The 23,774-nt window shown below is 37.4% G+C and overlaps 1 non-coding gene across 1 annotated transcript; it reads right to left on the reverse strand.

Moving 5' to 3' along the window:
* Window positions 1-21,934: 21,934 nt before the first annotated feature.
* Window positions 21,935-22,007, reverse strand: Trnaa-cgc. Its single transcript has one exon. It is a non-coding gene; the product is annotated as a tRNA-Ala (tRNA).
* Between the last annotated feature and the right edge of the window lie 1,767 nt (window positions 22,008-23,774).

The following is a 23,774-nucleotide window of genomic DNA, read 5'->3' on the forward strand; positions in this document are numbered from 1 at the left end:
ACGATATCCACAGTCAACGTCTATCTTCAGGAGTTCTGGGAACCGGGGTGATGCAAAACTTTTTTTGATGCGTGTGTATACATATTTTTACAACGCCGCCGATACCACGTAACTGAACTGCCTCTGGTTATCTCCTGCGTCTTTCAACTTCCCACCGCTCAAAGCCAGATATCGTTCTCGTCTCTTCGTGGGATCCATTGTCAATTGCTTACAACAGTAGTTTCAGTACAGTATGAAAACTTTCCACTCCCCACATTCCTACCTAGCTTACAATTCAATTTAATTTTAATTTCTTTTCTGTGCTGAGAAGATACTTTTATCTCTTACAGAAAAATACATACAGATTACGAATGGAATTAGTTAATCCTCACAAAAAGTCTTGACTTAAAAATGACACCTTATAAGATAACAACTGACAGCAAGGTAGGTCTAAGGGGCGTTTCAATCGCTGAAGATGCTTATAAAGATTCTAGACAAGGTACGTAATAATAGAATGACTATGTCATTACATCATATCACATCAGAGCTGATAAACACAAGTGGAGTAGACATATGGCTGTGCCAAGGAAGCCAAGATAGAAGATTATTTAAAGATATACATTTCTATTCTCCTTGCTGTGTTGCAAGAACTGGTTGCGAAACTGTCCTCTTTCTGGGAGTGTCGTCAAGTGAACATTTACAACCAGTATATTTCAGTGTCTCCACATTATGTTGACTAGGCATTTTAAACTTTTTATTTCATATTTACATTAGCTTCGTATCAACGTATTCACACAATTAATAAAAAGTATTGAAAGGTGGCTACACTGAGTCACAGCGCCAGAGATTGCACCAAAGATTATTATTCCGCCGACTCCACTGGTGCAGTAGTATTTCGGAGGTTGTCGTGGGCAGCGTTTGTTGAGAGGATGTCGAGAGCAGTACTATTTGACAGGTTGTCGTGTGCAGTTGTTGTTCTGTTGGGCGAGACAGTAGATGCTGTTCGGTTGGTGTAATGTAAGATGGAAAATGTTGCAATGATCACAGTGTATTTTTCGTCAATATATATGGAGGTAAAAAAAATTTATTTCACACTTCCTTAATGACATTGCCTCTTGGTCACAGGTTCAGTCAACAAAGCATCTGGCACGTGTTTGTTCATGTATTGGACTTGAAACGCACTACCGCACACAGAACAGTTACACTTGTGCTTTCTTGTTTTGTAGCTTTTATAGTTGCAGGAGACTTAATTAATCAATTGTGTTAACGGAAATTTCTTTACATTCTCTATTGTTATTTTATGCAGTCAGATTGCGTACTAACACTAGTCAGGGCCAACCGGTTAAGGGACTTCGCAACCGGACACACAGCTACTAAAATTATTCCATTTTAATTAAGCCCCATGCACGTGGCGACCGCTGCTTCGGATCGTCACTTGGAATTCTTTTGACAGTAAAAATAGCAGACAGTAGTATTGTTGTAGTAATTTGTAGTTTAGTAATTGTAGTCTATATTGCATGTGTAGATTTGGTAATTGAACATTTGTAGTTGTCTTGTCATTCTTCTAGTGGTATTGTTGCGGAATTTAATTTTTCATGCCTCGTATAGGGGTTTGACAATTTTGTGCAATTATGAAGATTTTAATTGTTCATTAATCGTGTTTGTCGGAAAGCATTTCGTGTGAATGGTATTGTTGATGATAAAGTGTTATATTGTGTGTAACTGCCGTATAGTGACGAGTTTTGTATGTTTTGTAAATGATTACGCTATCGATGAAAAAGGCAAAAATGATGGATAGTCAGAATAACGAGATTGTTAACATGGCGAACTCGCCAACACTGGAGAACAGTATGATGAATAATGAAGGAGAAAACAATTTAATAAGCCAGGAAAATAGTCCGGAACCAGTTCAAAATTTTTCACAATCAAAAAATTCACAGAATACGGGATTAATGACAGAAGATTCTGGAATAGTATCGAACACAGATAGCTTTACACCTACGACGAAGGAAGTTAGTTTTACGGGAAATGCTAGGGGCGAAAAGAATTTCGAACCAGTTGAAATGGAGCAGTTGAAGAGTGCAATATTAAATTTGGGATCACAGTTAGGATCTCAATTACAAACAGAGATGGGAACAATGGAAACACGGTTAGACTCACGAATAGGGACATGTTCAAAAAATGAAAGATGGATTAAAGAAAGAAATTAGAGAAGAAGTACAACTGACTATGAATGCTCACAATAATAGATTAATTTCAATAGGAACTAGACAAAAGGAATAGGATAGAGAACAGGAAGAAAGAGATCGCATGATAGTACAAAAATTTTCAGAGTTAAATCTTCATCGTGCACACGATAAGGAAGAAATATTTGAAAGAATCGAAGAATCCGTACCAAATGACAGAATAAATAACTTAACACAACAATATGAACAGTAAACTACTAAATGTGTCAATACTGAAACCCGAGTCGCGACACTTACGGAAGACGTAAATAAACAGAAAGAACAAATACGTGACTTATCGGAAAGAGTTGAGGACATTTCAGATAAATTGACAATTCTTAGTTTAAATGGGGACAGAGATTCAGATGATACAGCTCCATTGCCATTTGCAGAAACAGAAGAGTACCAGAATATAAATAAACATGTTGAAAATCAGGGAAAATTTGATGAATGCGTTAAAAGGGAATTTGAGGCCTTACGAAAGCAAGTTAAACAAACTAAAAGCGAAACAGTAGGAAAAGACAGTAGAAGAAATTTGGAATCACCGATAGCAGCGGGTTTTGAAGAAAGTAATTTATTTCATTTACGAGATGCTACAAGAGAGCGCCAGGAGCGCGAACTTGACAATAAAAGTGACAAACTGGAATTTATGTGTGGCTATTTAGGTCCTCAAGGGATTCACTACATTAAGTGAATATGTGCCGTAGCGTGCACAAGGCCCCGAGCTGTAGTGGTGCTATTTCCCTTTTAGTTTTCTGCACTGCTGCCTACTCTTTTACTATACTTTGTATCTATCAAAACAACTCTTCAACTATCAATCTATCTAGAAAAGGAGTCGGTAAAGAATAACCGGACATGACTATTTTACCCAAAAGTGATTTCGGAAATTACCGTTTGGACTTACTGTATCTTCAACAGCATTCATTCGTAGTTTAAACGAAATTTTACCTGTTTATCTTCGTAACAATATTACTTCATATGCTGACGATATTCTTATTGCTAAACGTTCTTGGAGTGAGCATAACAAAATTTTGGATTCATTATTACGTATTTTTGCAAGAGTTGGCACTACAGTGAACTTGGAAAAATATGAATTTGGTCTTTCTCAGGTGAAATTTCTTGGTCATATTATTTCTACAGAAGGTATTCTTCCTCATCCAGAGAAACTAGACGCTACTCGTAATGATGCTGTTCCTACCACAAAATGTGATGTTTGTAATTTTCTTAGACACTTTGTTAGATTGGACAATTTGGCCACACCTCTTTTATGCGAACTATCTGGAAAGAATTCTAATTGGTGTTGGGATGAGGAAGCTCAATCAGAATTTGAACAACTTCGTGATGCTTTAGTTGCTGCTCCACTTCTTTCACATCCGGATTTATCTAAAGATTTTTGTTTGGTGATTGACTCATCATACAAAGGCCTAGGTGAACACTTATTTCAAGAGATAGAAGAAAACGGTGTTGTAGTACAGAAAACTATTGCATTTGGAAGTCGTGTTCTCTCTAAATCAGAAAAGAATTATTCGATTACGGAACTTGAACCCTTGGCTGTTGTTAGGGCTTTCACAAAATTTCGCATCTTTTTGTATGGCAAGCATACTAAGGTTTACACTGATCATCGAGCTCTGGATTTTATTATGTCAACAAAATTATCACATGGAAGATTGTCACGATGGCCGCTGTATCTACAGGAATTTAATTTTAGTATTGTTTACATACAGGGTTCTTCAAACATTATTGCTGATGCTTTGTCACGTGCATCTATGGGTTTGAAACAAAGTGCTGAGGAGGACTGCAAAGAAAACAATTATTGTTCGATGTATATTCAAGGTGTTGCGTTTGAAAATTTTATTTCGTCTTCGCTCCAGGCTATCGCTAAGGAGCAAAACAAGGATCCAATCCGGAAGTACATTAAGGAGAAGTGGAGGAGAAAGTAAAGCATAGCGATTAGACAGTATTATTTAGTTCGCAATGATATTCTTTTTAAACGAAAATCGGTTACAACTCTGTTTGGTTAGTTTATATTCCTGATGAGTGGGTTAATAAATTGATTTGGTATACACATTTCAGTTATGCACACTTCGGTCCCAGAAAATGCTTTCATAAATTACGAGAAAATTGCTACTTCAGTAATATGGAAAAACGTATTCGATTTGTTCTTGCCAAATGCAAATTATGTCAAAAGACTAAGCCGCCAACTATTTCTCACAGAGCACCGTTGTTTCCTATCATTCCAGCGAAATTAAAGGAGATGGCTGCAGTCGATTTATTCGGTCCAGTGGTTCGTTCTACTAAAGATTTTGCGTACATTTTGGTAGTGGAATTGACATCAAAATATGTGTGTTTTACACCTTTACGCAAAGCAACAGCTCGTTCAGTATCTAATGCTCTCATGAAACATTTTCTTAAAGAAGTGGGTCATGTTGATAAAGTTGTATCAGATAATGGATCACAGTTTCGCTCTAAAATTTGGCTCCGTACTCTACGGCATCATAAGATTAAACCAATTTTCATTTCACTTTTTCACCCTCAATCTAATGCTTCAGAGAGATGGATGAAGGAAAGCAATAAATTGTGTCGTCTTTATTGTCATCAGAATCACAGAACGTGGGATCAGTATGTTCATATTTTTCAAAACATTCTGAATGAACTCCCTAATGATTCAACTTCTTTACCGCCCATATTGATATTAAAAAATAAAGCACCGACAAATCGCATTTCTGAAATCGTTCCTTTTCCGCCTACATGGAAACTGCGGCATTCTGAAGTTGTCAACCTGGCTCTACAAAATATTGCATCTGCGGTTGCTAGAAGAGAGAAATTAGCTAAGCGTCCTGGTCGTTTAAAAAACCTTGTCAGTTGGTCAAAAGGTGTTAATTAAGTCTCATCGTTTGTCTCACAAAGGAAAAGTCTTGTGTCGCAAATTTTTTCTGCTTTATAACGGTCCATATAGAGTTCGCAAAATTATTCGTGATAACACAGTCGAAGTAGAAACTCTTAAATCACGGCGCTCTAAGGGAATATATCATATATCGAACGTTAAAATTTTCGTGGAATGACGTACTTTTGAGAAACTAACAGTTACACGTAAACACGCAGAGAATACAAGGATACCGCGCCGTGTTTTGGCGGCGGCACATACTCAAAGCGACAGTCAGTCTGCGCGCTGCACAAGGCAATCGTTGATCGCAAACAATTACTTCCTACGACACGCGTACCTACAGTTGATCGAGCACTCAGTGCGAATGCACTGACAGCCGTAAACAAATACAGTCTAATTTCTCCGATTAAATTCAGTATAAAGCTATACTGACTTCATAATTTATGTTATTAACGTTAATTTTTTTCAGGATAAAGTTGTATAAAATATTTAAGAACTTCAGGTAAACTCTGTGCGTATTTGACGTTAAGAGGACTTGCTATTGAGAAAATTTCAGGAAGAATGTAATTTCGAAGAAGAAAGTAATAAACTAAAAAAGGTAACTATTAATTGAGTTTATTTTTCAGGTAACATATTTCTACTTAGGTATGAACTTTATACGTAATTTGCTGCTCGCGATTACGTGATTTATACTTTGTGTTAATGATTCTGACAATGACTGATCAATGAACAGGGTTGTTACTTATGTATATTATGCATCGCGTGGCTGCTCTGCTTTTTCAATGTCATATTTTTTTATTATGTGCCTGCTGTGCTTATTTATTTAAATTATAATTGTCACCTGATTAGTTGTGCTGATATGGTTATGTGTATAAGTCATACTTTGTGATTTATCTGCTTGCGCCTTCATGTTTACTTATTAAGATTACATATGACCATTTATTTGCTTATGCTATTATGATACTAATGACCTGTTTATTATGTAAGAAATATACTTGCTGCTTTGCGTATGGATTGCATATTTACACATTTTTGTTTTGTTATCATAACTACTCTTTAATTTCGTATATAGAAATGCTGATATACTATTTAAGAACATGGAGTTTAGGTCACACTATGGTATTAATTATAGATTGTTCGCTTGGCAGAGCTTCGTTGTAGTGATTGTGCTACATCCACTTGTTGACATTCTGTTCTCTGCTGTTATATTTACTCGCTGTTGCATGTTTTGCTTACACTCAGTGCTTTATATTTTAAGATAAGCGAATGAACTGCTATAATTCTATGAACGACATTGGTACAAGAAACTTCATTTAAGTCACATGAGCTGGAGGTTTTATAGAAGCTGTTAAAATTCATGCTAATAGAAAGGAAGCTAACGACATGAAATACCAACACTAGGTTTAGACCATTGACAGTTATTACACTGCATTCTTCGTGAGCAATTGAAATAGCAAGTGACACAAAAAAATACTCCACATGTTTGCTTCTGTTTTGCCATGATTCTTGAAGTGGTGTACACACTGTGAAATATTACGATTTATTCATTCAGAGTCTTATGTGATCAGTCATACTCTGTACTCGTACTTACTTACTGAAAGTTATTCAAACTAAAGGCTGTTAGAGGTCATGTATGCATTTCTTTTATTTAATGATGGACAAGGTAACCAAAGTGTATTTTATAATTCATAATGAGTAGAAGATTTGGGTCAGGTGGATTACACGGAGGTTGTGTGTGGACATTGTGTCTTTGGATTGTATGGGATGATGAATTGAAGTTTGCACTAGGATTTTATCTGTACTTGTTCGAGGTGATTCACTAGAGGAAAGAGTTGTTATGGAAGTGAAATGATATTGATGATAAAGTTTATATGTATCGACGTAATGAAGAGGTATTATTGAGGTATTGAGATTGTGTGAAGTTGATGATCATTGGAGTTTTGGAGGACAAGAGGTAAGGTAAATGATATTGATGATAAGGTTTATATGTATCGACGTAAGAGGTATTATTGAAGTATTAAGATTATGTGATGCTGATGATTATTGGAGTTTTGGTGGATAAGAGGTAAAGTAAGTGAGGAGCATATTTTTTTGTTGGTTTATATGGAACAAGGAGGATGAAGATGGCAGACTAGAACACTCAACTGGATGGAAGATTGTCTACCCATACACTTTGTTAAATCAATAAGCAGGATATACTTTTTTTTGGAGAGAGGAAGTATTTGAATATCTTGGCGCACTGACAGTTGTTCAGCAACCGTACATTTTGATTTGGCTTGGCAAACATTGGTCTTGACATGATGACTATGACGTTGACAATAGACTGTTATACACTGTTGCCACTACTACTTGATACACATGTTGAACATCAAATTTTTACAGAATTGCATTTACACAGTTAACACTCATCAATTACAAAGATGAGTGAGTGTATTTCGTGTGTTTTCCTTTCCTAATCCCAAATAATTGGTACCGACCTACCTCCTAAATATTATTTTACTTGTTTGTTGTGGCTTGCACTGACAACCATAAATATTATAGGTTTACTGATATTTGTGTATTTGTAATAGTTAATACGACAACTATTTGATATCATTTGTGTGTTTATTATAATTTGTGAGTTTAGTGTAACAGCATTGATAATAATTTTGTAAAAACAATTGTGTGTGCATTCAAACTGTTGTTTGTGCTTGCATCTGTTATCATTGAGGGGTGCCACTTGCAAATGTTTAATTTCTGCTGATGAACTCTGATGAACTGTTTAATTATTGATAGTGAATATTATGGACTGTTACCTGCACTTGTTCAACATTGCTGGGTGCCACTGTTGGAACTGCTCAACCAGTGATGAGTTGTCATTTGTTGCTGTCTGCACCTGTCAACATTGCTGAGTGCCACTGATGGAACTGCTTCTACTGAGATGATGTCACTTGTTGCTGTCTGCACCTGTTCAACATTACTGGGTGCCACTGTTGGAACTGCTTCTACTGAATTGATGTCACTTGTTGGTGTCTGCACCTGTTCAACATTACTCGGTGCCACTGATGGAACAGCTTCTACTGAAATTATGTCACTTGTTGCTGTCTGCACCTGTTCAACAATGCTGGGTGCCACTGATGGAACTGCTGCTACTGAGATAATGCCACTTGTTGGTGTCTGCGCCTGCTCGCCATTGCTGGGTGCCACTGTTGGAGCTGTTTAAATACTGCTGATGAAATGTTATGGGACTGCTATTTGCACCTGTTGACCATTGCTGGGTGCTACTGTTGGAACTGTCAACTACTCTGAGGAGTGCTACTTGTTTATTGAACTATTGAAAAGATTTTGTGTGAATACTTGTGTAAACTGATTTTTTGTGTATCTACTGTTTATGAAATGTTATGAGACTTACCTGCACCTATTCGTCATTGCTGGTGCCATTGATTGACTTGTTTAAGCACTCTGACAAATGATACTTGTGCAAACTATTATGTGAAATCGCATGTACGCAAGCATTTGTATTCCTTACTCTATTTTATATATTAGGTTATTGAAGGGCCAGTGCAAAGCCAAAATTTATTTAGTTATGTGATATTTCTTATTAATATCATCTTTTATTTTTGTCTGTATTTTTTGGACGAATTTGGTGGTATTTTCACCACCAATGCTGGCAAAAATACCATCAAATTCTAGGCTGTGGAGGAGGGACATACGAAAGGTGGCTACACTGAGTCACAGCGCCAGAGATTTCGCCAAAAATTATTATTCCGCCGCCTCCACTGGTGCAGTAGTAGTTCGGAGGTTGTCGTGGGCAGTGCTTGTTGAGAGGATGTCGAGAGCAGTACTATTTGACAGGATGTCGTGTGCAGTTGTTGTTCTGTTGGGCGAGACAGTAGATGCTGTTCGGTTGGTGTAATGTAAGATGGAAAATGTTGCAATGATCACAGTGTATTTTTCGTCAATATATATGGAGGTAAAAAAAATTTATTTCACACTTCCTTAATGACATTGCCTCTTGGTCACAGGTTCAGTCAACAAAGCATCTGGCACGTGTTTGTTCATGTATTGGACTTGTAATTCTGGTTTCTATGTACAATTATAATATTTCTGGTTTTTCCATTAGTTCATTGTAAATGGTGTTTAAAATTTCTTGTCGTATTGAGGAAGAACCGTGCCAGATACACGTACGTTGAAACGCACTACCGCACACAGAAGTTACACTAGTGCTTTGTTGTTTCGTAGCTTTTATAGTTGCAGAGGACTTAATTAATCAATTGTGTTAACGGAAATTTCTTTTCATTCTTTATTGTTATTTTATGCAGTCATATAGCGTACTAATACTAGTCAGGGCCAACCGGTTACGAGACTTCGTAACTGGACACACAGCTACTAAAATTATTGCATAATAATTAAGCCTCCATGCAGTATTTTGGGGTGATTTTTCTTACTTCTGGAAAATAGTATTCGTTTCACGTAATGGGAAAGTGTTCAGAATGTTACAACAAAGTAAACTGAAGCGTACAAGAAATGCTTCCTTTAGAACTAGATAATATTGAGAGCAAAAAGAATGTATTTTTTTGTTTATCGACGAAAGAAACAGTATTGTGTGATGAAATAACTGCCGACTACTTCGTAGGAAGAAATTTATCTTTGAGAAATCTTTCTTCTTCTGCATTCCAACGTAAATGCGAATCTTCAAATATTATAAAAGTAAAATACGGGAAATGAGCACAACGTACTATATTAATAAAATTGCTACAACAGAGTTATTATAATTTGTGAAGATTCTTCTATTACCTGCGAAGTTCGAGGTGATTGTTGTTACTGAATCCTCGCACTTCATCTAATGAACATTAATAAGAAGGAATAATCATATGAAAAGCATCATGTATAGAGATAGACAGAACCCATGATCTCATCAATTGGCAATTGTTTTGTTGACAGAGCTGGGGCACACACGCCGAAGTCGCTAATACCATCCTTGATCCGTCAGATCCACCCATGCCCCAGCTACGCCCCACGAGACGTCGCAGCTCGAGATCACTGAAATTCAGTAACGTCTCTGTCGACACAAATATTGACATTATCCAGCCTGTAACACACCTGCTGTACAGATCTGTTATTTCCTGACACGGTCATGGTGGTGGTAAGCGATCTATGAAAATGTTGAAAGTAAAAGGCTTTTGCTTAAAGTTATTTAGTAGTCTAGTTCGTAATATTTCAACAGTCATTCGTTACTAGTTTCGGCTGAGAAATCAGACAGCTTCAGATTTGAAATGGTACAGAAAAATGCACGTAAAGTAAAATAGCGTAAAGCACACGAACACGTTTTAATAAAGTAAGTAGAACGTGCACTGAAGCCAAGTACATAGCTGTTAATACAATGAGTGCAGTGTCCATTCACAAGGTTGAATGAAGACGCATTGTCAGCGATATAACACATGCTTGTCTTCGAAAGCGACCACAGAAAAAGTAAATGAGGCATTCGACAAAATGTTATGTGAGCACAATCTAAAATGTAAATAAACAAAGTCATTAGATCATTTTAAGTATTTGAAGACAAACCTTTCTCATCCAAACACGTAAGAACGTCATACTCGATGTAGAGTAACACTTTACCACTTCACAAATAAGTTTGAGAAAATAGGGTGCAGACTCTTGGTTTAGGGCATCTTGGGGCTCGACTCCTATTTAATCCAGAAACATGAAGCAAAAGGTTTTGGTTTATCCCGGTCCAGTGGCCATTTGTAAAGCCATTCGAATTCCTGTCCTACTGTAGCTATGTTACAAAATATTAAGCAAGAATTGAATGACGAACTGGAACTGGCGGCCAGACAAATTCTGCCAATCGATTAATTCCCTTTTCAACTGATTTTAATTGGGTTGAAATTAATGCACTATCTGTATGGGCACCGTTCGGATTCTACAGGTAAAAACACGCAAAACATAAGTTTTTGTGGGAAGCGTGCCACATCTCGTTTTTAAACTTGAACGAATCGTTTCAAATTTTGGACTACTCCGGATATTACCTTTACATCTGTCGATTTAGTTTCGTTAAGAGCGACGTGTTGAGTTATATCTGCAAGAAAGTCTTGTATCCAATCGCAGGTCTGCTCCGATACTCCGTAAGCTCGTATTTTTTTTTCATTAAACGGCAGTGCGGTACGGTGTCAAATGCCTTACTGAAAGCAAGGAACACGGCATCAGCTTGAGCGCCGTTGTCCCCCTGCGCTGTGCATCTCATGAAGGAACAGAGCGAGCCGAGTTTCGCAGGATCTCTGTTTGCGGAATCCATGTTGATTTTTATAGAGGAGCTGTTCATTTTTCAAGAACGTCATAATTCTTGAACATGAAACATGTTACATAATTTTATAACAGATTGACGTCAACGATATAGGTCTATAATTGTGTGGATCTGTCTTACGGCCTTTCTTAAAAACGTGAATGACCTGCCCTTTTTTGCAGTCGTTAGGTACCTTTCGTTGCTCAAGTGATCTACGATAAATTACTGCTAGGAGGGGAGCAAGTTCTTTCGCATAATCTTTATAGAATCTTACAGGTATCTCTTCTGGTCCTGAAGCCTTTCCACTACTAATGCACTGTAGCTGCTTTTCAATTCCACGATCGGTTATCTCAATATCTGCCATTTCTACGTTCATATGACGATTGAAAGGAGGGATAGTGTTCTTCTGCGGTGAAACAACTTCGGAAGACCGAATTCAGTTGTTCGACCTTCTCTCTGTTATCTTCCGTTTCGGTGCCGGTAAGATCACTGAGAGAGAATTAATTTGAAAACTCGCTTTCAAAAACCTAGGTTCTTTCGAATTTTACACATTTTTGTCTTTTTTACCCACGCTATCTCCATGTACCAGACTTGTGCGAATGGGTTCAAATTTTGTAAGAAGGTAAACAAATAAACGTAATTATCGGTTTACTGCTGTCTTGTGAAAGCTTTATCCGTTGCCACGAGAGAAGCAGCATGGTTCGAAAGGCAACAAAAAAAAATCTGTGCCGGATCATTTTTCGCTCGGGTCAATAAAACTCTACATCGGTTACCAAGCTTTAGCGGTTTACTCGTATCATTTAATTTGACAGTATCGTAATTCCACAGAGTCGAGGTCAAGACCTGACTTAACCTTGCCATGAAACACCTACAACTTCTATTTCTTTGGCGACGAAGAAACATGATTTCCTTTATGTATCTTCATATTCTCGAGTCTAATCGACTAATCCACTAGCACGCAGCTGTATCAGAAGCTAAGTATAATGTTGTTATGCGACACTGTCAAATAGGTAGACAGGCGATCTGTAATGTTGAAATGTGTGGATAAAAATCATACGTCAATATCATAAAACTGCCTTGATTAATAACTAATTTAAGCTCATTGATAAGTCATCTTCAGATCAATAAAATTATTTACTTATTTCAGTGTGTATCAGTCAGCAGCAGAGACACCTGGAGTGGTCCAGGTCATTGTATATAGTTGTGCATCCACAACCGTATCACACAGCGTCAGGACTTGTGCTAAACTATGTGTTATACAATGATATAATATTGTAGGTACATTCATCAGCATATGTCGATAGTACCTGCGGAATCTATTGTGATCAGAATCAGTAGAAAAGAAGTAAAAATTTAAACGTCATGCATGATAACCGCAGTTTTTCACGCATTATATCCTGAACCATGTGTCATACAAAGTGAAACGTCCCCTTAGAAAAATGAATGAGTTACTGTGCTGATAAACCCCTTACGTTATTTGATTTTCAAACAGCTGAGCAGAACTGAACGTACTCAGACATTTCGCTCTTTACTTATTCTGATCAACACTAAACTGACACACAATATTTTTAGCGCAACACAATCTGACTCTCAAAAATCCCTACAAAAGAATGGCCCTGACTAACAATAATCTATACCTCTCATGAATCACGTACCTCAGAAAAATCTTTGTTACTCGGCCTACTGCAATACAGCTAGCGCCACTACTGCCAGCTAAATAAAAGATAAGATTCTAACTACTGAAGGGACTAACTACTGATAGGCATAGTTAGCAAATGAAAGATTTTGATAAAGAACAAACAATGTATTTACCTTAATAGTGTTCAAAAGTCATTATATATATATATATATCAGTTCATGACATCCAGTCTTACAAATTTACTGTCTCTGATGAACACATGTCCAGATCATCCGCTCTCAAAACTCCGCCATTTCTCTCCCCACATCCACCACTGCTAAAGGCTCGCATCCAACTGCGCAATGCTATGCACTGTTAACAGCCAACTGCCAAACACTACAATAGCAAATTCCAACAATGCAAACCAGCCACAGGATGCACATAGCACAGTCAGTGATTTTCATATAGAGCGCTATGTGGCGTTACCAATATAAAAACCTAAACAGCCTATTTACATAGCCCCCATGCTCACCACAAAAAAAAAAAAAAAAAAAAAAAATTACAAATTGTTTTGGGCAGTGGCCAATACAGATTTGAAGAAATTTTTCATAATTACAATAACAAAGAAATCAAATGCACACACTTATTGATACAATGTTGGTCAAAAGCTAAATTTTTCTCACAGTCCATAAAGACAGTCCCGACCATTCATCACAGTAAAATTGCAGTGTGTTTTTTTTTCTCAAAGTGTGAAACAGTAAAAGAAAATGCACACAGAAGTAGTGGATTTTCATGCAGTTTTGAAGAAGTAGTGTTGTCCTTCCAACAGGATGACAGTACTGACTCTTGACATGCAGACAGGTAATGGGTCACAACAGAGTAAACCCACAGCAGAGTCACTGAAGTTTTGAAGAATATTGGTAGGTAGGTCATCACAGAGCGGACCCACTGTAGTCCTGGTAGAGATTATGGTATTGGTGGGCCACCAGAGATGCAGACGCACTGCACTCCTTATAGAAATAATGGTACTGGTGAGTCATCAAAGGTGTAGACCCACTGTAGTCCTCGTACAAATTATGGTATTGGTGGGCCATCAAAGGTGCAGTCCCACTGTAGTCCTTGTAGAGATGGCTAGCAGCCATCCGTTGCGACTGTGCGGGTGCACAATCACCACAGAAGAGTCTTGCAGACAATATAGCAACTCCATAAACCACGACTTGTGCACTCATAAAGTTTTTGGAATTGTCTGTAGAACCAGCAACGCTGTTAATCAGCCCCTTGCTGAATTATTAACACACCTCCAAACACTAACAGTCCCAACGTCTCACATATTGTGCATATACTATGACCAACAGAAATGTGTGCAGTGAAATGAATGCTTACAAGTTACTTAATTTGATGAACTGGTGTCAATTACAATTTTAAATTTACGATATGAAACTACAATTACAAAGGTTCAAAATACATAATTAAAGAACATAACAATAAAAATAACATTTGTGGTAATACGGGCTTTACAAAAGAATCGAAATAACATGTACATCAGTGTTACAAGAATTATGACATAAGTAAATACATAAAAGGTCAGAATAACTTTCGAAACATCAACTTCACTCGTGAACATTTAAACAAAACAGAATAAATAATGTCTAAACATCTTTACAAGGTAAATAACATATTATAAATGCAAATTATATTTGAGGATAATAGTATTCCTCATCATAGTGAATGTAGTTGAGTATCAGAAAAATTTTACGACATTAATTTTATTAGCTAAACACATAAAGACAGGAAAAACACAAATACACAAGAGTATTCAAACACATAGCGGGATAACCCAAAAGGAAAGGACAGAGTTTGTTTTACTGCAGTATTTTGCAAACAAAACTTTCTTTACTTCTTGGAGATCTCCCTTCATTCATCATTATTCCCAAAAAGTCCTATCTATACCTGCTTTCTGTATTCTATTCGTATTTCTTACAAAATAATTATTTCTCATTGTGCAATACTCATTTTGGCCCAAATCTTTTTCATATAACTTCTCAATGCATTCTTTCCCTATTCTCCATAGTTAGTTTCTCATGTAATATCCCCCCCTCTTCAGTTAACTTAAATCTACTGAGCTCAGATACATAAACTAAGGGACGAGGCAATGCAGCAGTACAAAACAGCTAACACAAACAGCAATGACAAAAAAATGCGAATTGGCAAAGCAAGCAGCAGTATACGTAAATTAGCAAATCAAATGCAACATTACAACCAATATAAGGCAATGTGCAGCAGACAAGAAAAATAAATCAGTAGTAAAACTGGCTTAACAGAGTAATACAAAGTTAAATTGAGTAGCACTATGCCTGGCAAACAGCAGCAGCAAATGCTATAACTTATACCTAAACATGGCAAAGCTCAAGCAGAAAAAATATTACAGTAAAAATAGGAAATGTCGAACACCCACGTCAGAACTTAACACTAGAGTGATGCACCACGATAAATTACTCTATGAAACAAGTTACCCAGTCATTGAAAAAAATTATGTTTGCAGTTCCTGCGAAGGGAAATGTCTTTTTGTGCACCTTCGTATTTTTTTTAAGTAGATCATAAAGTTATTATTTACTGGATCTGTAGGCATATAATATATATATATATTAGTACATCTATAAAATTTTATTTTAACCAATGCTACAGTGCAGCTAGGAACTAGATATTAAACAAAATGAGCAATCTCTCAACTACAAAGACAATAGATGTAAAATGTTTTTCATCATTTCACTAGGCATTTTAGTAAATATCATAAATTAAGAGATTCACAGAGTAATCATATGTTTTCAAGTTCGAGCGTGTCGTATTTGCGATGTTTTCTATAGAAGAATGTCAATAGCGAGGTTAATTGTCTGTTTTTTTCTCCACCTAATGGCTTTTTCTCCAGGTAGGTGGCACAACTGGGCACTCACGACGCATTACGTGAAGGTCACTTCACTTTCTTACCAAAATATTTACGACAGCAGTGACAGTCTCATATAAACATTTCACAGGTCAAGAATTTGCGTTGCAAATGTGTAGAAACAAAGTCCTATAAATATAACAGTGTCCAAAAAATTTTCGGTGGCATTGTGATACATTCATGCATGTACACACATTTCATAATTCTTAAAGTACTATTCTTGGTTTCCAATATCCTTTTCCACAAATCAGAGTCCCTAATCACTACTCATTATTCATATACATATAAACACATAATCACATTCCTCATGTACGGTAGCATCAGCTTATTGATCATAAACATACCTCAACAGCATAATACACATCGTCGTTGTAATAATAACATTATAACACCTCAGTCAAATCTCAAAATCGTCGTAGCTTCCTCCAATAATTTCAAAACCTAAAAAAAATTCTCTGCTCATTTCAGCAGTGTCATATACCTCAAACGTACTTTAAAAATCATGATCCCATACCAAATACATCATTCAAAGCTCTCATAGTATCACAATGCTTCCAAAAAAATATGAACAGTTCACAAAGTACAAAATGGTGCAAATGGCTCTGAGCACTATGGGACTTAACTACTGCGGTCATCAGTCCCCTAGAACTTAGAACTACTTAAACCTAACTAACCTAAGGACATCACACACATCCATGCCCGAGGCAGGATTCGAACCTGCGACCGTAGCAGTTGCGCGGTTCCGGACTGTGCGCCTAGAACCGCTAGACCACTGCGGCCGGCCACAAAGTACAGACAAAATACAATTTCATAAGTGTGAAGTTATCCAACTGTGTAATTACGTAAACATCTGTCACTGATGTAGTAAAAAAATGTTTGTCTCTCTCAGTTAAATGATCAGATAGCTGTGTAATTTATGTGTTAGAGAAATATGGTACCTATGTGTAAAGTTGTATAAGCAAATACCATATTAGCTAGGGCTCCTTGTGCTTGCCAAACACATGGTACACAAACAAAGTAAGCGTGTATCCCCCTGAGGATTAATGTAATTATACCCCCAGGTGTTACAGATTACGGCAATGGAATGAAATGTATCACAGAAAACCTTTGCATCATTGTAATTCAAAAATCTTAAACATAAATGTTTTAAGTACAAAATAAATCACTCAAATACGTGTACTGAAGCGCTAAACTGTGCGTCTTGTTGTAAGACAATCTCTGTCACTACTTAAGGGTAAAAAATGTGCCAAGTGTCGTAATTATCGTCGTCCATAAGCAAAGTTCTCTAGAAGTCAATTTACTTACCTCGTAATAAGCGAAGTGAATTCCTATGCGTATAGATATCGCAGTTATTACGTACAGTACCGTGATCAAGAAAGTACTACAGTGTAACTTATTGTTGTGCTACGAAAACGGCTGTCTCATTGTAGCTCTACCACAAAAGTTACTACTAAAACATGTTTTACTTTCCAGAAGGATTCAGAAAAACTGTGCACATATAAAACAGATACAGCGCAAAAGCAATAATATAAATTGTGCCATTCAGTAGTAGCGTCGTGATATAATCGTATAGCTATCAAAGAAACCATATACTAAGTCATCTTTAATCTCACAGAAAGTACTTCAAATAAAGAATGTCTTTTCAAGTAAACCAAAATGTCGCATTGAAATCTCATTCGCACTATATGTTCTAAGTATGTAAGCCGTATATTCGTTACGTAATCGTGCAACTAAAAGCAAGAATGTGCAAATAACAACACTGTGTCGTCTGTTCACTATAACAATGCATTCGTAATTTCTGTTTAAATAAGTTCACTTGGTTCTTGACTGGATATTTAGCTTCAAACATTGTTGCATGTTAACAGTTTCTAAGTCTGACAAAGTATACTAGTAACGTGAAGTGGAAAGTTTTATAGCAAAGACAAAGTTAAAAAGCAGATTATCTTTCAATAAACGGTTTTACATGTGAAATGTGGTGTAAACCTTTACTCTTCCTAGTACGCAGAGTTTCAACTTCAACGCAGTTATCATGTGGTATTCGTCGGATTCTGTAAGGTCCATTATAAACCAGAAAGAATTTGTGACTCAAGTGTTTCTTCTTATGTGACAATGAATGAGCTTTAATGAGAACTTTCTGACCAATATATAGTTTCTTTGCATTTGCTTTACCGTGTAGTTTTCTCCTTTTGTCTGCAGCAGAATTTATATTTTTAATAGCCAAATCAATTATGTCTTTGTGTCGAAGTTTACGTGTATTCGGAAAAGGTACAAGCTCTCTGATTCTGTTCAGTGGTTCATCATTCTTCAGTACAAGAATAGGTGGTAAAGCAGTGGAGTCATGAGGCATTTCATTCAGCACGTTTTGAAATAAGTGTAAATATGTGTCCCAATGCTGTTGCTTTCTGTGACAATAAAGTCTGCAAAGCTTATTGATTTCTTTCATACTCTGTTCAGACGGGTTACAATGTGGTGAGTACAATGAAATAAAAACAGGTTTGATTTTATGATTCCGAAGCATGTGTGACCAAACAGCAGATCTGAATTGCGGTCCGTTATCTGAAATGACTTTAGCAACGTGGCCAATTTCACGTAAGAAATTTTTGACAAAGACGTTGGATACAGACCGTCCAGTGGCTTTACGTAACGGTGTGAAAGAAACAAAATTTGAAGTAAGTTCAACAGTAATTAGAACGTACGAAAATCCATTCGATGTTCTGACAAGGGGTCCCAAGAGATCAACAGCAGCAAATTCTTTTAATTTAGAAGGAATGATACGAAACAATGGAGCACGATGTGAGATAGTAGATGGTTTAGCCTTTTGACAAAGTCTACAAATAGAAAAGACTCTTCGAATTCTCTTTTCCATATTGTTAAAATAACAAGTCGTTCGAAGAATATGATAACACTCTCGTGGACCAAAATGTGCGTGTCTGAAATGAATGTACCAAATGACCTTATTAACATAATCGTCAGGAATGCAAAGTAACCATAGTTTGTCACCAACAGTGCAGCGTTTGAAGAGTATGTTGTTTCTAACAAGATAATAATCCCCAATCTGTGTGTGTGTCTTTCCATGCAATTTACTTTTGATGTCTTTCGAAATTGGATCTCTATCTTGTTCATGAGCAATGTCCTTTAATGATGTGGTGATGAAGTTTTCGAAGGCGACTTTTTGAATGTAAAGAATACTGAAATTTTTCTCGTAGTTGCCTTCTGTGTTACGTTTCTCAAGCCCAGCCGGTGCGCGTGACAGTGCGTCCGCAACAATGTTCTCCTTGCCGGGAATGTTCACTATTGTGAAGTGGAATTCTTGCAGAAACAATGCCCAACGTTTTAACCTGTCATGATTTAATTTTGAAGACATAAGAAATTGTAATGCACGATGATCACTGTATACTTTTACGTACTTACCAGATAGAAAAAAACGAAATTTGTTAAATGCCCAAACGATAGCTAAAGCTTCTAATTCAGTAACGGAATAATTTTTTTCAGATTTTGTTAGCACTCGGGTAGCAAAAGCAATGGTTCTCTGAACAGTAGTATAATTTTCTATGGCTTCTTGAAATAAATGGGCACCAAGACCGCCTTTAGAAGAATCTGTGCTAAGGCAGAAATCTTGTGACAGATCTGGATGAGCTAATATTGGCGCGTTAAGTAGCGATTCTTTCAAAGAACTGAATTCCAACTGTGCCTGTTCGTCCCAGTTCCAAATAGTATTTTTTCCCGTGAGAGAACAAAGTTTTGGTGTAACTAGAATTTGTATATTCAGAAAACGACGGTAAAAATTTACGAGACCTAGAAAACTGCGTACTTGTTTTTTTGTCGATGGAACTGGAATGACTCTGATTGCTTCTAACTTTTCAGGATCCGGCTGAATGTCTCCAGAAGGAGTAATATGTCCCTAAAACTTCACCTTTGTCCTACCGATTTCAGACTTTTCCAAGTTAACTGTAATTCTAGATTCTGCAATAATACTTAATAAACTGTTGAGGATGCGATTATGTTGTCCCCATGAGGCTTCTGCTATCAGAATATCGTCCACGTATAAGGTGATGTGACGTTTTAAGAACTCAGGTAATATGGAATTTAGCCCACGAATGAATGCTGCCAAAGAAATGTTCAAACCAAAAGGAAGTTTCCGAAATTGATATCAAACGCCGAAACAAAGAAAGGCTGTGTATTTTCTACATTCTGGATGAAGTTCGAACTGATAAAAGCTGGATCTGAGATCAATAGAAGACAACACTTTTACACCATTAAAATTTTGAAGTTCTTCCAACGTGTGCAGCCTGTCTGTTTCAGGAATGATGATAGTATTGATTTGTCTCGAATCTAAGACAAACCTGATCGATCCATTCATTTTCTTCAACAACATGTTATGGATTGTTGTATGAGCCTGCTGCAGGCTCAATAATGCCTTCGTCAAGCATAGATTGTATTTCTGTTCTAACACGGTACCTATAATGTGCTGGAATTACGTATGGTCTAACACAAAATTTAGTATGCTCACGAACACGAAATTGGTATTGAGATCCCTTGATTGTTCCTGTTTTGTGAGTAAAAACTTCGGAATGTGATTCTAAAATCTCAAAAAGGTCCTGCCTATCAGTGTGATTACAGTTCTCAATTGTTTGAATTTTATTCTGAATTAACTCATTAGTATCAAATATGTCGTCGATATCATCCCTGTCAGTACTTGCAGAGTAATTATTAGTGTCTGCTGTCTAACAGAAGGTAAAGCCGATTGATTTCCACGTCATGGTTTGGGAGCCAATCTTCAAATTTCAAAGCTATTGACTTTCCTTCTTTCTCTAAACTTATTTCAGCATCGTGAAAGTTTAAGATTGCTTTGTATTCATTCAAAATATCTACTCCCAATGTAATTTCCGTCGACAATAATGCAACAATAAGAAAGTTCATAGAGAAGCTGTGGCTTTGACAAAAGAATTCTAAGTTGGTTTGTTGGCGTACATCTACACTTTTTCCAACGATTGCACCTTGTAATTTAATCTTACGTAACGGAAATGTGGGGCAATCATTCGATTTGTTGCATTTGCTAAAGGCTGTTTCACTAATTACTGATATGGGACTGCCAGAGTCAAGTACTGCCGTAAATTTTACGTCATGTGAATTACAGGATATGCAATGTTGTTATGTTTTATGTCGTCTTCCTGGAGTAAGATGTCGCTAATGTCTTCCATTTTTACGTAACTACTAGCCACGGCAGCTACGTCATCAGCTTCAAAAGTACGTTTTGTGGCTGCCAGCGGTGTGAGTCATTGCCTATTGTCTCTTTGTTGGCGCGCGTCATTATTGGGATTTGGAGATCTAACTTCTACAAATTCACCTTGTCGAGAGGACCCTGCCCTGTTTGAATCCCGCCAGTTCTGATGATATTCAGGTCTGTCGTTATGATTATATCGTTTGTCGTCATGTCGGTTATTTCTGTAATTAATTTCTTGTCGGTCACGTGGTGGAGAACTTCTCCATGAGTCGTAACTGCGCGGTGGACCGATGTGTCTGAAGTTATTCTGTCCCCCTTGATAATAATTATTTTGGTTCCCATATTGTCTGTTTCTCTGATTGTCTCTGTGATAGTCACTACCGAGGAGAGGTGATCTTTCCCTGTAATTATTACTACTCTGCCAACGGTTGTCATACGGGTGGTGTCTGTTTTGGTCACGATTTACTTTGTAAGAATAGCCTTGTCGTGTCCAGTTATCATTTCTGTCATCGCGGAATTGTGGCGGATGTGACCTGTAATTGTTGTGGGTGTCAATTTACAGTTCTTGTAACAGTCCCTGAAAAGCTTCAATGTCGTCTTTGCAACGTCCCGCCAAAATAATGTCGTAAATGTTCAGGTTAGTGTTGTTTAACGTCCCGTCGACAACGAGGTCATTAGAGACGGAGCGCAAGCTCGGGTTAGGGAAGGATGGGGAAGGAAATCGGCCGTGCCCTTTCAAAGGAACCATCCTGGCATTTGCCTGAAACGATTTAGGGAAATCACGGAAAACCTAAATCAGGCTGGCTGGAGACGGGATTGAACCGTCGTCCTCCCGAATGCGAGTCCAGTGTGCTAACCACTGCACCACCTCGCTCGGTTTAAATGTTCAGGCAATTTGATTAACCAAATGCGGATGAGTTCTGAGGGGCTGTATTGGTTTGAAAGATACTGATTCTTATGTAACATGTCTTCGAAATATTTGACAAGACTGGAAAATTCAGATTGTTGGAAATGTTTCATCATTATGATGCTATGTTTTACTCGGTCTTGTGTAGCTCAAGACCAATATGCTGACAGGAAGGCATGATAAAATTCTCTTTCACTGTGACAATCGTGAATGACCGATCGCATTCTTACAGCTGGTTCATTCTCTAAGTAGCCACACATAAATTCTAACCTGTGCTCCAGTGACCAGTTGGGACGAAAACAATGAGAAAATTGATGGAGCCATGCTTGTGGATGAATGTCGTTTCCAGAATTCTTAAATGTTTTGAATTTACGTGTAGTAATGAACAGCTTATAGTCAAAATAATCATGTCGGCGAGTCGCATATCGGTCATTGTTACTTCGTTTCGGAGGTTCTATTTCAAAATTCGGTGTATCTTGCCAATTTCTTTCATAATTTCCGAAGTGTCCTGTGTTATTATTTTGTCGCCGTTCCGTATTTCTATGTCCCTCTTCCCGTGTTGGAGCGCGAGTGTCCTCTCAAATATGTAAATCTTGTGTTATTTGCGCCATCTGATCTTGTACTTCCCAATTTCTCTTTTGTGTTGCGTATTAATTTGATTCTGATTTTGTTTGATTTTCCTAATTTGTTCGTATTCTTCTGTGTCATTTAAGGAGGAGGAGGAGGAGATTAGTGTTTAACGTCCCGTCGACAACGAGGTCATTAGAGACGGAGCGCAAGCTCAGGTTAGGGAAGGATGGGAAAGGAAATCGGCCGTGCCCTTTCAAAGGATCCATCCCGGCATTTGCCTGAAGCGATTTAGGGAAATCACGGAAAACCTAAATCAGGATGGCCGGAGACGGGATTGAACCGTCGTCCTCCCGAATGCGAGTCTGTGTCACTTAAGGCTACGGATCTAGTGTCATTCAGATCATCATCTACCTTTGTAGATAAGTTAGTGAACTGATCCGAAAGTTCGGCTACTTTCTCCGATAATGAACTGATTTCCTCAGTGTGTTTTTCTGAACCAAGTTTCAGAGTGTCCATTTGTGTTGAAATCGTACCTACTGTGTCCTTTAAGTTTTCCCGAGCTTTTGCAGGTTGCATAACCGAATCAGTAGATGCAACTGAGTCAATTTTAGCTTGCAAGGTGTCTTGATTTTCATGAACAATAGTTGGCAGTTCTTTTATGGCTGCTTCGTGATTCTGTAATGCATTTTCATGACGCGAAAAAATAGGTTGAAAATGCTCACAAATTTGTGTTTTTACATCATTACAGACTTTTTGACATTTAGATTCGGTTTTAAGTAACTCAGCAGTTAAATCTTCACGTCTTTATTCAAGCGTGGTGTCTAACTTTTGAAGCTGTTGCTGTGACTGTTTTTGATTTTGTTCCATTGCGTCTAACTTTTGAACATTTTGTTCCATTGTGTCCAACTATTGAAGATTTTGTTCCATTGTGTCTAACTTTTGCTGTGTTTGATTTTGTTCCATTGTGTCTAATTTTTGAAGCTGTTGTCCCACTTTTTTCATTAACTGTAATTCCAATGCACTGGTGTCTGAAACATGTTCCTCAGTGCTATTCGGCAGTGCATTTGAACCGCCAATATCCGCATTTTGAAAAGCAGGAAATGTGGCTTGACTTATTTGAGAAAATGGTGAGGACGCAAAACCTAAATCTACAGTATTTGCAAG

The sequence above is a fragment of the Schistocerca piceifrons genome, chromosome 3 (genome assembly GCF_021461385.2).
Source record: "Schistocerca piceifrons isolate TAMUIC-IGC-003096 chromosome 3, iqSchPice1.1, whole genome shotgun sequence".
Classification (NCBI taxonomy): domain Eukaryota; kingdom Metazoa; phylum Arthropoda; class Insecta; order Orthoptera; family Acrididae; genus Schistocerca; species Schistocerca piceifrons.